Below are 14509 nucleotides of genomic sequence, written 5' to 3' on the forward strand. Positions count from 1 at the left end.
AGTGAGTTTTACATAACCTGCAGGTCATATGCAGAGGAGAGCCTGTGTCTGTTATCTGGTGTACCTGTGAGAGACAGCTCTTAAAACAGAGCTGGGTACTGCTGGCAGGTATAAATTTCACACAGGCTATGGATTTCTAACTACATTGACCTGTCAGACACTTTGATACCTTGTTATCAATGAAATTGTCTGTTACTGGGCAATAATAAAAGGCTCTGAAATAGGCTTCAGGAAAAAAATATTAACTGAAAATTGAAATATTTCAGCTGAGAATAATATTTAAAGCAATGTAATTTTTGTTACCAACAAGTCCAAATATTCAGGCATTTGCTCAACAATTAATTATATTACTTCATTATAATCGAGAGGTCTTGTGATTTATGATGTTTAGATTTGGAATTTTATTTTGCAGGTCAACGTAACAGCACAAGAAAAGGAAAGAAAAGGCTAAGGACTATGAAAAGAGCTCATTGTTTCATATGTGTGTATATCTTCAGGTATAAAATGGAATTATTTGGAAAGGAAGAAGTGCTAAAAATGCTAAAGCATGAGGAGAGTCAAGATTTCCCTTGCCTGTACCTTTTAGTAAGATAATAGCACTGAAACAGAAGCATCCTTTTTTTCAGTGAGGAAGTAAATTTCTTGTTTCTTACTAAGTAAATCACATTCTGCTAATAAAAATAAACACAAGCATTGCAGTGGGAACTGCAATCACCATGGGACTGCAGAACATCCTTCAAGAGTTGTTCCATGTTTATAAAAATTGATACGCAAATTCTCCATGGAATCTATAGGGTGAGTTGGAATAAGACACTTCATATTTGAAGTAAGTGGGGAAAATGCTCCAATATCTGTGTATTTTGGGGTTTGGTTGGTTGGTTTGGTTTTTCTTTTTTTTTTTCTCATTTATCTATCTCCTCTCTTGTGCAGTTAGTTTAGAGCAAAATTTCCTTCCAAAATTGTAGCTAGTGCTAAACTGGCAAGTTTAGTTACAGAGAGAGAGGAAAATAGGTTACGGCTAATTTCTCAAGCTTAGTGAACTGATACTCCTCAGTTTTGGATGACTGATCAGGTTTATGATGTGTCATTACTTTCTTTCACACTTTCTGACCCTCTATCAAAATTGTACTTTGCCCTACATCCTGACACGACATCTCCTTAAATAGGCGAGGTATATTTCTGTGGCATTGTGGAAGGATAAATGAGAAGATTGTAATTTATTTTCTGGCCTTAAGAAAGGAGTATTCTGAGAAGTCTACCAGTTGCAGAAGAATTTTTGCAGGCACAATAAAAATGAGTTCTTTGGTGTTTATATATGTGTATATATATATATATATATATATATATATATATATATATATTCTTATTTATTTGGGAAACATCTATCAATATTCTGTGTACAAATTAAGAATAATTTACTTATATTTCTGGACTCCTTTTTGTTTAATATTACTTATTATATAGGTGTCAGTTCTGCTGAGAAAACTGCAAACCTTTTAGGATAATGTCTTCTTAATAAAGACAGAGTGAAAATCATATTAGATTCAGGCTCGTATCTGGACGAATGGGACAGTAGGAGAGACAGATACAACTTTTTAGCTTTTCTCTGCTCTAGCGGCTCTGGCAATAACCTAATGCCTGATCTGTAAAGCCATAACAATTGATCTACATGTAATCATGATAATGTATTATTGTTATTTACACAGGAGGTTATGAGTTAATCACTACAGCTCAAGACTTACAGCTATGAACCATAGCAACATGCTTAATTTTCAGACTCCAAAGTGTATTTTTGAATTGGCATGTGCATCTTCTAATAACAGAAAGAAGTAAATGTTCACATGTGTGGCAAACCTGTAGGTGTAATGCTACTGAAATTCCACATAAGGTGATAAAGAAGTGTTGGTGTCTGCCTTTACAGTGCTACTGAAGCATGCACAAAGTTGTTGTTTCTTGGAGTTGCCAAGCCCAGCAGTCCAACAGAGGTGAGGCAGTTGAAGCTCTAGGTCAGTAAGTCCAGCTGTGAAACTTACTGAGCCCGTGTTCATATCTGTAACATACGTGCATGTATGTGTAATCTATATATGCATGTGTACATGGCCAATCACACAGATAACCACAAAGAAAGAAACCATTCCATTCACCCAGGCACGGATGGTATCAACAGCCTCATCCTATTCTCCTCTCTGTCTGATGAGGGTGAAAACCTAAAAGTACTGTAAATATGCATTAGCAAACATAGATTCGGTACAGGTCTCTTAGGTAACTGATCAAGACAGGCTACCCAGTAAGCTTTGATTGGATCCCCACTCAGCATCTGAATTATTTTGTTGCTCTGTCCTGTGATTGTGCCTCTCTGCCTAGCTTATGTTCAGGTATTAGTGGCCACAGTGGTAGTAGAGAGCTGTGTGCTCTTACGAATTGGACATAAACTGCCTTCCACATATATGATATCAAATATGAAATGCATAAACTGTAGTATAATGTATATTACTTCTGACTTTATTCTGTTAAAATACCAGTATTTTAATTGTCGCTGTTGAGCAGCTAGCAGAGTAATGAAGGCACCAGTTCTCAGTGGCAAGAAGGAATGACCTTTATTGTTTTGATTTCATCACATATATAGAGTTCTCAAAAGTCACCCAGATTGGTCGGTCAGAAGCCTTCCCCCAGGCCTGATTGGCCAGGCCTGCATTGTCCAAGTTCTGAGACACTGTTCCAACAACATCCAAACTTTATCTTTATTTATAAAACACAAGAAAATTTCTCATGGGAAAAACCTGTGCTAGCCACATTTTAACAATTCAGTTTCTAAGAAAGAAACAAGAAAACCCAAAGACATTAAAGAATGTTAGAATTTGTCCCATCAAAAGATTTTCCATGGTTAGAAGGTAACATAAAATTATAATGAAACATTGATAGTTCTCAGAGCTACTTAAAAGCTGAAAGGCTATTGCACTGAAGAAATATATCAGAAAAAAATTAAACCTGTGTTTGCAAAGCAAAAGGGTTTTTTTAATTCAAGAAACACTGGGATTATTTTCTAGAGTAACATTTTTCTTTTAAACATTGCAGAGATAATATGACTTACTTTTGAACAACTTCAGTAATATTTTCAAAATATTTCTATTTTTATCCATTTTGATACAAATTGAAAACTGTGTCTCCATTGCATTAATTCAGCAGCTGAAATAGACTGTAGTAAATTCTGTCTCTATTTTGACGTGACATTAAAATAACCCTTAAATTACAGAGGAACAAGTTTAGTATATTTTAGATTTGTTTTCTGGATTTTATAGGCTTCAGAAAACACGTCTTGTCTTTTCCTTTTGCATCTTGTCCTAGTCTTTGGACATCTACCTGACATCATGGAAGATATATGCCTTTATGTCTAGATCTTCAAAGATATATAAAATATCCACCCCTGTCCTGTACCTCACAAAAAGCAACTTTGAAAATATACAACAATGGGGTTGTTAAGGTCAGGGAAATAATGAAAACAATCTGAGGGCATCACTGTAAGACTGTAGAATAACAGAAACCTTGGTTCATTTAGGTTGGAAAACGCACTTAAGGTCATTTAGCCTAACTGTAAACCCAGCACTGCAGGTCCACCCCTAAACCACGTTCCTGAGAACCACTCCTACATGTCCCTTAAATACCTTCAGAGATGGTGACTTAGCCGCTACCCTGGCTGTTCCAGTGCGTGACCAGTGATGAAAGACAGCCTCCAACCATGACATCACTCACATATTCTCTCTTCACAATCAGCAAGTCCAGTTGGGTGCCTTCCCTACTTAGCTCCCTCACCAGCTGTGTCAGGAAGTTGCCACTCCCTCACTTAAGGAGCCTCCTGAACGATTTCCTCACCAGCAGATAGCTGGTAAATGGAAATCCCCATCAGAACAAAGGCTAGTGCTCATGAGACTTCTCCCAGCTGCTTATTGAATATTTCATCTGTCTCTTCATCCTGGTTGAGTGGTCTGTAGTAGTCACCCACTGTTATATGTGATGTGCTGGCCTTTATGCTGACTCTTATCTGTAAACACTCAATATTGTCATTGCCATTAAGCTCTAGAGAGTCAAAAATCTCCCTAACATACAGGGTTAGTCCCACTACCCTATTCTTTGCCAATCCATTCTGAAGAGTTTATAGCCATCTGTTGCAGCACCCCAGTTGTGTGTTATTTCACCATATCTTCATGATGGTAATTACAGCGTTTGCCAGCTGCAAACTCCTCCAGGTTTTCATCCATTCTTTTGTGCATTGTTGTGAATGCACTTCAGGTGTTTTACTGATCCTGACACCTTTTCTGGGGGATAAGCCCTAATTCCTATGTGACTGTTCTCAAATGCTCCTATGGTTTCTAATACACCAACACTTGAGGTTTTGATGCCATGTCTATCTCCCCTACCTTCACTGAGATTTGTAGGCTGCTGTGTGTGTTAGTAAGGGGACATTTCAAATGTGTACTTGGCACATTGTGGCACAAACCAAAGGGCCATAATAGCAGATCTCAAACACTGATGTACCGCTCCCAGGCTTATCTCTAATGAGACTGATTTTATCCCTTTCCCTTTCAAATCCAGGTTAAACCTCCTTCTATGAGCCCTGATAGCTCCTGCACAAAAATTCTTTGTCCCTTTGAGACAGGTGTACCCCATCTGTCACCAGCAAGCCTGACCCACGATCAAAAAACTCCAAACCTTTCATGTGATACTAGTCATGGAGCCAGACACTGATCTGCTTGGTCTCTGTGCTTCCTCCAACATCATTCCCTGCAGCTGACAGTCAAGAACACTGTTGTGCTCCTGACTCCTTAAACAGTTGTTCCAAGGCCCTGAATCCTCTCTTGATTGTCCTGTGACTCTTTATTGCAACTTCATCTCTGCCTACACAAGAAATCAATAATGGGTAATAACCAAGTAATCAATAATTATCAATAATTATCAATGATAATCCAAGGGCTGTATAAGATTAGGAATTTTTTTGTCATGTCTTGCAACTGGGCCACAGGGAAGTAGCAGACTTTTCTAAGAAGTGGGTCCAGTTTTTATGTTTTGTTATTTCAAAGGACCTTTTTGTAGTTTCCAGGCTTCCTAAGTGAATGGAGTAGGATTTCTCCACTCCTTGTAATGCCTTCTGCCACTTTAATATCCCTTTACTTCTCATATTCATTGCTTTAGCTTTCCTCTGTGCTTTGGAATAATTTCCCTTTGATTCATTTACTCCATCTGCTTGTTTCTTCTATCACATTATCTCGTGATAAAAAATGGACCTGTAGTCTACTTCTTTTCAACTGAAAATGAGTGCTTCAATTGATTTTATAATGTGCTCTATACAACCTGAAACAAATAGAACAGATAAGTAAAAACATAGAGCTCTACATTAAGTACATTGTGTATATTTTAAGGGCTTTCAAATCCTCTATTGTTGTGCAGTTCATTTTGAATTGTGACCAAAAGAAAAAAAGTATGGAAAAAGAGCATCTACTTTGATGAAAGCTATTTCTATTCATTAAGAAAGTCTATGATAGTTTCTTCTTCAGTGCCAGGTTAATCCTGACAGTGTTGTTAAGAAATTGTACACTCTTCTCCATTTATTTCCATGATCTTAATTGATCAATTTAAGAAAGAAATGGCCTTTTATGATAACAGCAAGATAAAAGCCAGTAATTGACTGAAATGCATGGGTCCAGCTATCTAAAACCACTTTCAACTAATGGAAACCTGCATAGAAGGGCTGAAAGTTTCAGCCAGTAACAAAAAAGGTCACATCACTTTTTAAAAATTATTTTTTTAAGGAGGAGTGAAGACAAAATGTCTTTTTATCAATTGAGGGCACTACAACTTAGAAAAAATGGAGACAAGAAACAGTAGCACTAAAAATAATCATAGAATTGCAGAATCACAGAATCATTTCATATTGAAAAGACATCTGAGGCCATCGAGTCCAACCGTTGACAAAACAGCACCACGGCAACTAGACCACAGCCCTAAGTGCTACATCCAGTCCTTAAACTGCTCCAGGGATGGTGAGTCTACCACCTCTCTGGAAAGCCCATTTCAATGCTTGACAAACCTTTTCTTTGAAGAAATTCTTACTGATGTCCTGAACCCACCCTGGCATAGCTTGGCAGCCATTTCCTCTTTTTCCTTTGATGTCTTTAAGCAGAATTCTCTGAGTCTTTGAGCTCTGATTCTTTAAGCAGAATACTCTGTCCTGGTCCCTTACTTTGACCTCTGTTGCAGATGGAACCTGATGGTTTTGTTTCCACCTTTAACCTGTCTTTTAAATGTAAAAAGATGCTGTCTCGTGTGTTAAGCACATGTTACTCGAAGTTTATGGAAAACTTTGGTATTTTATGTCCTGTTTGTCAATTGGCTGAGAAGATGTGGCACCTACTTGGGCACTCAGCTTGGGATTCTGTGCATCCTGAACAAAACTTTGCTTAAAACTGAGTAGGGGGCACCTCCCCAGACAATCACCAGAGACCCCCAAAAGGGCCCACACAGGTGCAGTGATACCTATTTCATAAGCTTGTGCAAGCTAAACAGTTGTGCAATAGGTAGGTGGTAGCTGTGTATTACATAGGTGGGTTTGTGTAGATTTCAATGTGTAAATTCTGTCACCTTTTACTCCTTGGTGTTCTTGATTTGTTGAAAACTTCCACATTGCATTCTGTGCAGAATAAACAGTGTGTCCTTTCTAAACCTGACTTTTTGTATTTAGAGAGTTCCCAAAATGGGCAACACTGTCACTGGATGCCTGAGAGAAGAGTCTGACCCCCATTCTACAACAAGCTCATTTCAGGTCTCTGTAGAGAGTGATAAGGTCTTTTGCAGCTTGTGTTTCGTGTAGATTTCAACCGATGGTGCATAATTATTTATAATGATATAATTATAAAACAGATGCTATTTTTAGAGTTTTCTCTGGTATTACTATGCTGTCAGCACAAGGCTATTTGATGTTCATGCATCAGGAAAGTTCTTCAGTTTTTTCAAGTCAGAATGCAGATTCAGTGGTATGCAACCAACATTTTGATAGCTTTAATGCAGTTGGTAAACCAAGTTCCTGAGGACAAATATGTCTTTTGAATGATAAAAGGAATTTTATTTGCAAACATTTCTAATAGTACTATTTAAGTAAGCGGGCTTGCATAGCTAAATCAAAGGAATTATCTATGTCAGTCCAACTTTTATTTTTCCCCTCAGTCCTAGCAAAAAGACAACTTGACTTAAATAAATGATCTTTTTACTTTTGCAGATGCCTCTCTCCTCTGGGTTTTGGCAGACTAGTGGAAAGAACAGAACAGAATAGAATACGTCATCCCAGGAATTTACTTGTGCCTTACTTGTATTACCCCCTTTTTTGTTTGACGTTCTGTCTGCACTCTCCATTAATAGCCACTTAATTTCATCTCTGCAGATATAAGGCTACAAACATTGCAATAATATCTAATCTAATCTGAGAGTGTTCAGCAAAGAAGCAGAGCTCTCATGATGTGATTCTTTCTCTAATAAAAATGAAACTTAGTCTAGAGTTGTACACATTTTTTTAAATAAAAATACCACTAGCATGCAACAGATGTGGTCCAAAATAAGGTAGTTCCAGACAGCCACGCTGAGTATTATGAAGGTAGTGACATTCATTTCTTACAGAGTATTCAGAAAGTAATGCCATGACCCTCAGCTCAAACTGTCCACACATCTATGTTTCTTCCCAGCTTCCTAGTTGATCTGTGATACTACGGGCAGAGGGAGTGAAAAGTGGAAAAGGATTCTGATCATATTGAACTGCTACAGCTAAAAATAAATGCAGTATTTAAAAAGTGTATCAATGAGAGCATTTAAAGTAATTATACATATGATGGAGAAATCAGCTTTTTTGTTTGTTTGGGAAATCAAAATGTTGAGGATGATGCGGAGGCTGAAGAAAGCATGATTTCAGTAATATTTTCTTTCACGATTGTGACTAATCCTGAAGTGTTTCACTGAAGTAATCCAACGGCTGTGTTTCAGCTGTTTGCCTTCAGGTATATATACTGCTTTTAGCAGATACATTGGGGAATAAAAGAAACAGGCTGACAAATGCATTCTGAGACTTGTCTGTACTAATCAGCTGATGGTCAAATAAGAATTCATGCTTCTCTAAAATGCTTGAAATTTTTATCTCATGGATTTTAAATATTTTATGAAAATAATTTTTAAATGCAATAAAGCACAATGTGGATAAAGTCGATCCAGGGTATAATTTTTTCTATGTGATCATCCCTATAAAAGGAGAAAAAAAGAAGCCTTTAAGTTTTCTAAATATGAATTGCTTTAGAATTCAGCTTGTATTTGGTAAGAGCAAGCCCAAATCTATGTTGTATGAATCTAATTCTTCATTTTATTTATTAACCACACTACAGTAATTTTAGAGAAAATACTACTCTCACAAAAATTTTATTTCTCAATATATAGGCAGATAAAGCCATATATATATATACACACACATATATATACTACGTATATGTATGTATATAGAGTGTATATATATATATACTGCATATATATATATATACATATATATATATATATATGCAGTCTGACTATTACAATGAAACACACCAAAAAAACGTTTTCCCTTTGTTTTGAAGATACAGATGACAATTTTTTTTCAACATTTAGATTATGGGTCTTCATTAGTCCTCAATACTTCAGCCAGCTTATAAAACATTTAGTGAAGGTGTGCCTTTTCATTATGTAATTCATACATATTCTGTTCATTGATAAACACAAATAAAGTATTCTAAAATATACTCTATAAAGAATGAGTTATTAGAAATTAATTCATCCTAATATCAATATTATTTTCCATGTGGATTATGGAGTGTCAAATTTTGCACACACACATATTATGTACATTTGGCTGTATTTCTTTGGCAGTCTTTATTTTCCACTCTTTCATTTAATTTATGAATCAAAAATGTGAGGTGAAGGAAGGGGTTTATTTTTGGTTGGTACTTTACTTGATGCCATGAAAATCAATATTTCTTTGTCACTGACTCCGTTCAAATGTATCTAATTATAGACAAGTTCACCATCCATAGGCCTAGCATGAGGTCAAAAATTACTCAGGCATGTCCAAATGTATCTGGCCAGTTATGTATTACTGTATAAAAATATAGGTCTAAAAATGAGCTCACTTACAGAGATATACCAAAAGTTTTTAATGGGAAAAATCTGTATCAGGCTAAGATACTCTAAAGTTCCTGTAACAGTGTGAAATTAGTTGGTCTTTACATCCAGTATAATGCAGTTGCAACTCAAATTGAAGGTCTCAATGCTTAAGAGAAGTATTGTTCTAAGTGCATATGTGAATTGGCTTCACATGCTTTCATGCTCAGATCAGGCTCTCCAGATCCATTAAAAAATTTAAATATCTTCTGACATTCACAGGGGATTAGAAAACTGCTTCATATTTTATATATTTTTAGTAGCTATCACAGGTGCTTCCTAACAGTCTCTAACAGTCTCTTACAGTTTAGATCTAATCATGAACATATTTTGATAATTTAATTTCAAAACGTGGTGGATATTTGGATGTGTATCTGTCTTACTCAAGAAACAAGAGACCATGCTCTGTTCTCTTCAGAGCTTTCTTCACAGTTTCATTGCACAAATCATGGATGGGGATGTCTTTGCTCTCTCTAACTTACATGTGAAGAATGCAACAGAGCTGAACCAGGAAATAGATAACATTTGTAGTAAACGCATTTTTTTACCGTTAATGATGCCACAAAAATAACATGTATATACTGCTTTGCACAATTAGGAGGACAAACTTAAACCGGGAAAACCATTACACACAAAACCTTCTGTGTCTTTTTCTACTTTGTTGTTGTTGTTGTTGTTGTTGTTGTTGTTTATATTGCCTTCCCACATATATCAGTAACACCTCCATAGGTTTTCTGGAAAATCTACTTTTTGTTGTTGTAATGACCTCAGAGACTTTATCAATCTGTTAAAAGCAGTAATAATCAATTCTGTGACAGTCTTAAAGCAAACTAGGACTAATCAGTCCTGGAAATAAATTATAACATTCAATTTTTCTATCCTTCCTCTTCTAAACAAGAAAGAAAAAACAGACTGGTTAGGACATATGGATGCAGGAAAAAAAAAATACCTGTCAGTTTCTTCTAGTGGTTCTAAGCAATGTTTATATTTTCAAGTACAAACATGGAGACATCTGTGACAACATTATCAAAATGTTTTGAATTGCCAAACCTACTGTTTTTTACTTCTAATGTAATCTCATGACTTTCTTAGGCCCACATATCCATCTTCCAGTTCAGAGTGGGGATTTTTATTAATTTTGTCTTTTTTTCCAATTATGATAAGCAAAATTGAAATAAATAATACAGTGGAATGCAAGTTTTACACAAAGCCTCATTATCTGTTCATTTAATATCATGTAAAAGAGTGACCATAAAGCTTGTAGAATAATTTCACTCTCATATAAATCAGTGGATATCTGTGCAAAAGTTGTAATTGCAGCTGCTGTTGTTGGAACTGCGTATCCTGAAGTGTAAGGTAATGCTATTGCAAATAGAATAGATTTGCATATAATATATACATAACGAATGACAAGAGCAAAATACTGAAATGATTTGAGATTCAGATCAGTACATTAACTCGTTCATCAAATAAAATCACTTGCACACACAAAGAAATCTCCAGCACTTTGTATGACATTGTAATTTCATGCCTCTATAATAATGCCTTGTTAGAAGGAACCTGCTTAAACCTGGGTTATTAATAAAGAGCAATAGCAATCACCCCTGGGTTTTGGCGTATGTTTTGTAATACTTTTGCCTGAGGAATTTGTATTATGCTTGAATGTTCTATATTAATACAAACCATAAATAAAACTGGAAAATATTTCAGCTTTAGAAGAAATAAAATGTTCAAAGAGAGGAAATTATGTTTGTCACTACTTGTTTCCCTATATATTGGATATAGTTTAATAAAACTTAAATGCTAGAGAATATGCTCTCTGTCACTGTTACAGATTGGTTGTTTTAAATTATTTTACATATTTTATTTTAAAAAACGGGCTAGCTATGTAAAGTGTGCTAAAACAAAATAAATCATTTGGCGATGTTTCCCTGATTCCGCACAATGTTCACAGGTACTTAAAAATCAGGTATACATTACAATGGAAATGGTAAGATATCGCTTTGTCTAGAAATGGATGCAAAGATTGCTCTCATTTTTAAAGAGGGAAGAGGATCCTGTAAACTACTGACCTCTCAGCCTTGCCTCTGTGCCTGGGAAGTTCATGGAATAGATCTTCCAAGAAATTGTGCTGAGGCACATCAAAGGCAGGGAGGTGATTCAAGACACGAACATGGCTTCACCAGGGGTAAGTTCTGCTCACCAACCTGGTGGCCTTCTTTGATGGCCTTCTATGACTATATCAGCGGAAGAGGAAAGGGCTATTCACGTCATCAATCTGGCCTTTGACGTGGCTCCCCATGATATCCTTATCTTCAAATTGGATAGACATGGATTTCATGGGTAGACTGCTCAGTGGATAAAAACTTGGTTGGATGGTTACATCCAGGGGGTAGTGATCAACAGCTCAGTGTCCAGATGAAGACCACTAATAACTTGTTTCTCATGGGTGTGTTTTGGGACTTCATTAATGCCATAAATAGTATGATCAACTGCAAGCTCAGCAAATTTGCAGAGGACCGCAGGCTGAACAATGATGTTCACATACCTGAAGGATGCAATGCCATCCAAAGGGACCTGGACAAGATCAAGAATTGGATCCATGTTAATCTGGTGAGGTTCAAAAAGGCCAGGTGACAGAGATTGAAGCAACTGCTGGTTCTAATACAGGCTGTGTGGTGAAGCGATTGAAAGCAAACCTGTGGAGAAGAACGTGATGGTATTGGAGAATGACAAGCTCAGCACGAACTGGAAATACTCACTCCCACCTCAAAAAGCCATCTCTGTTCTGCACTGCATCAAAAGCAGCATGTCCAGCATGTTGAGGGAGGGGATTATGCTCCTCTATTCTATTCTAGTGAATCTGAAGGATTGTATGAAGTTCTAGAGTCCACAGTACAGAAATGATATGAACCTGTTGGAGCAGGTCTAGAGGAGGGCCACAAATATGATCAGAGGTGTGGAACACATCCTGTCAAGAAAGGCTGAGAGAGTTGGGGTTGCTCAGTCTGGAGAACAGAATTATTGAGGAGACTTCATTGCAGCTTTTTAATATTTAAAGAGGACTCAAAAGAAAGATCACAGAGTCAGGGAATCATCTAGTTTGGAAAAGACCTCTAAGATGATTGAGTCCATCCAAACTTTGACTGATCACCACCTTTTCCACTAGACCATAGCACTAAGTGCCACATCCAGTCATTTGCTGAACACATCTGGGAATAGTGACTCCATCACCTCCTGGGCAGTCCATTCCATTATTCAAAAACTTACTCTGTGAAGATATTCCTCATGTTGTCCAACCTGAACCTCCCCTGGAGCAGCCTGGGGCTATTCTTCTTATCCTGTTGTTAGTGGTCTGGGAGAAAAGCCGAACCCCACCTGGCTGCAACCTCCTCTCAGGAAGTCGTAGGGAGTAATAAACCGATTCTTTCTGGAAGAAAAATTGAAAATTCACTATTGAGAGCATCGAAGTAAAGACTTCAGTGTTAGATTGAACATTCCTTTATTCAGCTCTTGGCCAGTGCTGGGCACATATTGGGAATTTATTAGCCATAAACATGCCCAACAAAACAAAGATGTCCAGTAGTTATATACATTGCAACATTCACGATTTCCATAACCCTCTCCCCAGTCCGGTCACATTTCATCATATCATAAATGCTTTCTTCGGTTTCATCGTGCTGCTCTTTCCTGGAGTAACGCTGCAGTTTAGGGTCCTATTCTTGACATCATTTCGGGGGTGGCAGTCAGTGCTTCCTGTCCTCCAGGTGAACTTCCATTTTGGCATGCTTGGTCCAATTCTGCTGAGTCACAGTGTTTTTAGCTAATGACTTTAATTACTATTATGACATTCCATCTATGATTAAAGGATAACTCCAAGCTTATCTAGCTAAACAACATTTTATTGAATTTGCTGTTCTAGCTAAACAATAACCATTGATTGAGTTTTCTGGGGTATATTGGTCTATGGAGCAACTCCCTACTGGTGCAGTGAGGATACTCCTTAATTTTCTCTCCGGGTAATTTATCTTATTCTTCTGAAGTAAAACTAAGCACAGATTTAAACCAAAAACAGCTGAAATAACAAAACATAAATTTCCTAGCTAACTATGGCACAGCTCCTTGCAAAATTCAGAGGGCCACCAGACTCCTGGCTAAATATGATACAACTCCTTTTCAGCATAGTAATAGCATGTGTACCTCTTTAATGACAACAGGTCAGAAAACTGAAGGCAAAGAGGTCAGGGCAATGTGGGAACTGTGGAAGGTGAATTTAAATTTTTTGGGTATACTTGTAGCAAAACTTGCAGTGATCCCAAATGTCTTATGATTTAATCAGGTGAAAATGTGAGAGTAGCTTCCGAGAAATTATAGAGATTTTTGAACCTTAAAACATTGCAATTGTAGATGAAGAGAAGTGATGCGTGTTCATCATCATGGTGAACACAGGTGGGGACAAATTTTGAGGAGTCCCTTGGATTGGCAGAGCCTACTGACTTTCAATTACATCATTCTTAACATATCAACTCACGTTATCAATTCAACTGAACAGAACATCCTTCGTTCTATTTCTAAATCAGTGTGTGTGTGTATTTCTGAATGGTTCATGTAGAGTAATTAATGAAAATAGCACACCATATTATTGGCAATGTGATAGATCGGGTTTCTTTTGCTTCATATCACAGGAATAGGGAAGAACAAATATGCCTGTATTTTCAAGTGAAAATTGTATTTTTATCTGTATTTTATCAGATTTTTGCATATCATTATTAGTAATAGAAATTTTGTAAAGCAAATTAAATGGTCCCATTAAGAGATGGCAGCTTATCAAATACACAATGTATACTACACTTAAGAGTGATTAAAACAATTCAAGCAAATGCCTGATGCCTTGGTAGATTCTTTACTATTTAGCCATCTGTCTGTTGTAGACACCTCTTCAAAGACTGACATCTTGTTAAAGCAGAACATCTTTCAATGTTTTATATATCCTAGCTATAAATATTTGCAAATAGTTGTACATTGAAATAAAGTAGAAGGCAACATGGTGGTTGTTATTCTTCTATTCATAAGTAGTGATACTAGAAGAGTATCACTATGAGATGCTATGAAAGTTAAAGAAAACAATATCATCTTAAGTATTCCTGCTTTTTTAAAAATAAATTCTCAAGCATTTGAATTTTTTTGCTAGGTTTAAAATAAAATTTGAGGAATGCTCAATGTCTTTGACGTTTTTCTCACTAGTACTCTCACCTAGTACTCTAAAATTTTTAATTAGCAGTATTTT

At 36.6% G+C, this 14509-nt stretch overlaps 1 long non-coding RNA gene across 1 annotated transcript; it reads right to left on the bottom strand.

The window, feature by feature from the left end:
- Window positions 1-8932: 8932 nt before the first annotated feature.
- On the bottom strand, window positions 8933-13675 carry LOC146424364 (uncharacterized). Its single transcript, XR_014846800.1, has 3 exons — window positions 12493-13675; window positions 11771-11921; window positions 8933-11459 (listed from the first exon to the last, which is right to left on the bottom strand). It is a non-coding gene; the product is annotated as an uncharacterized LOC146424364 (long non-coding RNA).
- Window positions 13676-14509: the final 834 nt, after the last annotated feature.

This window comes from Lichenostomus cassidix, chromosome Z (assembly GCF_008360975.1).
Source record: "Lichenostomus cassidix isolate B80296 chromosome Z, HeHo_3.0, whole genome shotgun sequence".
Lineage (NCBI taxonomy): Eukaryota > Metazoa > Chordata > Aves > Passeriformes > Meliphagidae > Lichenostomus > Lichenostomus cassidix.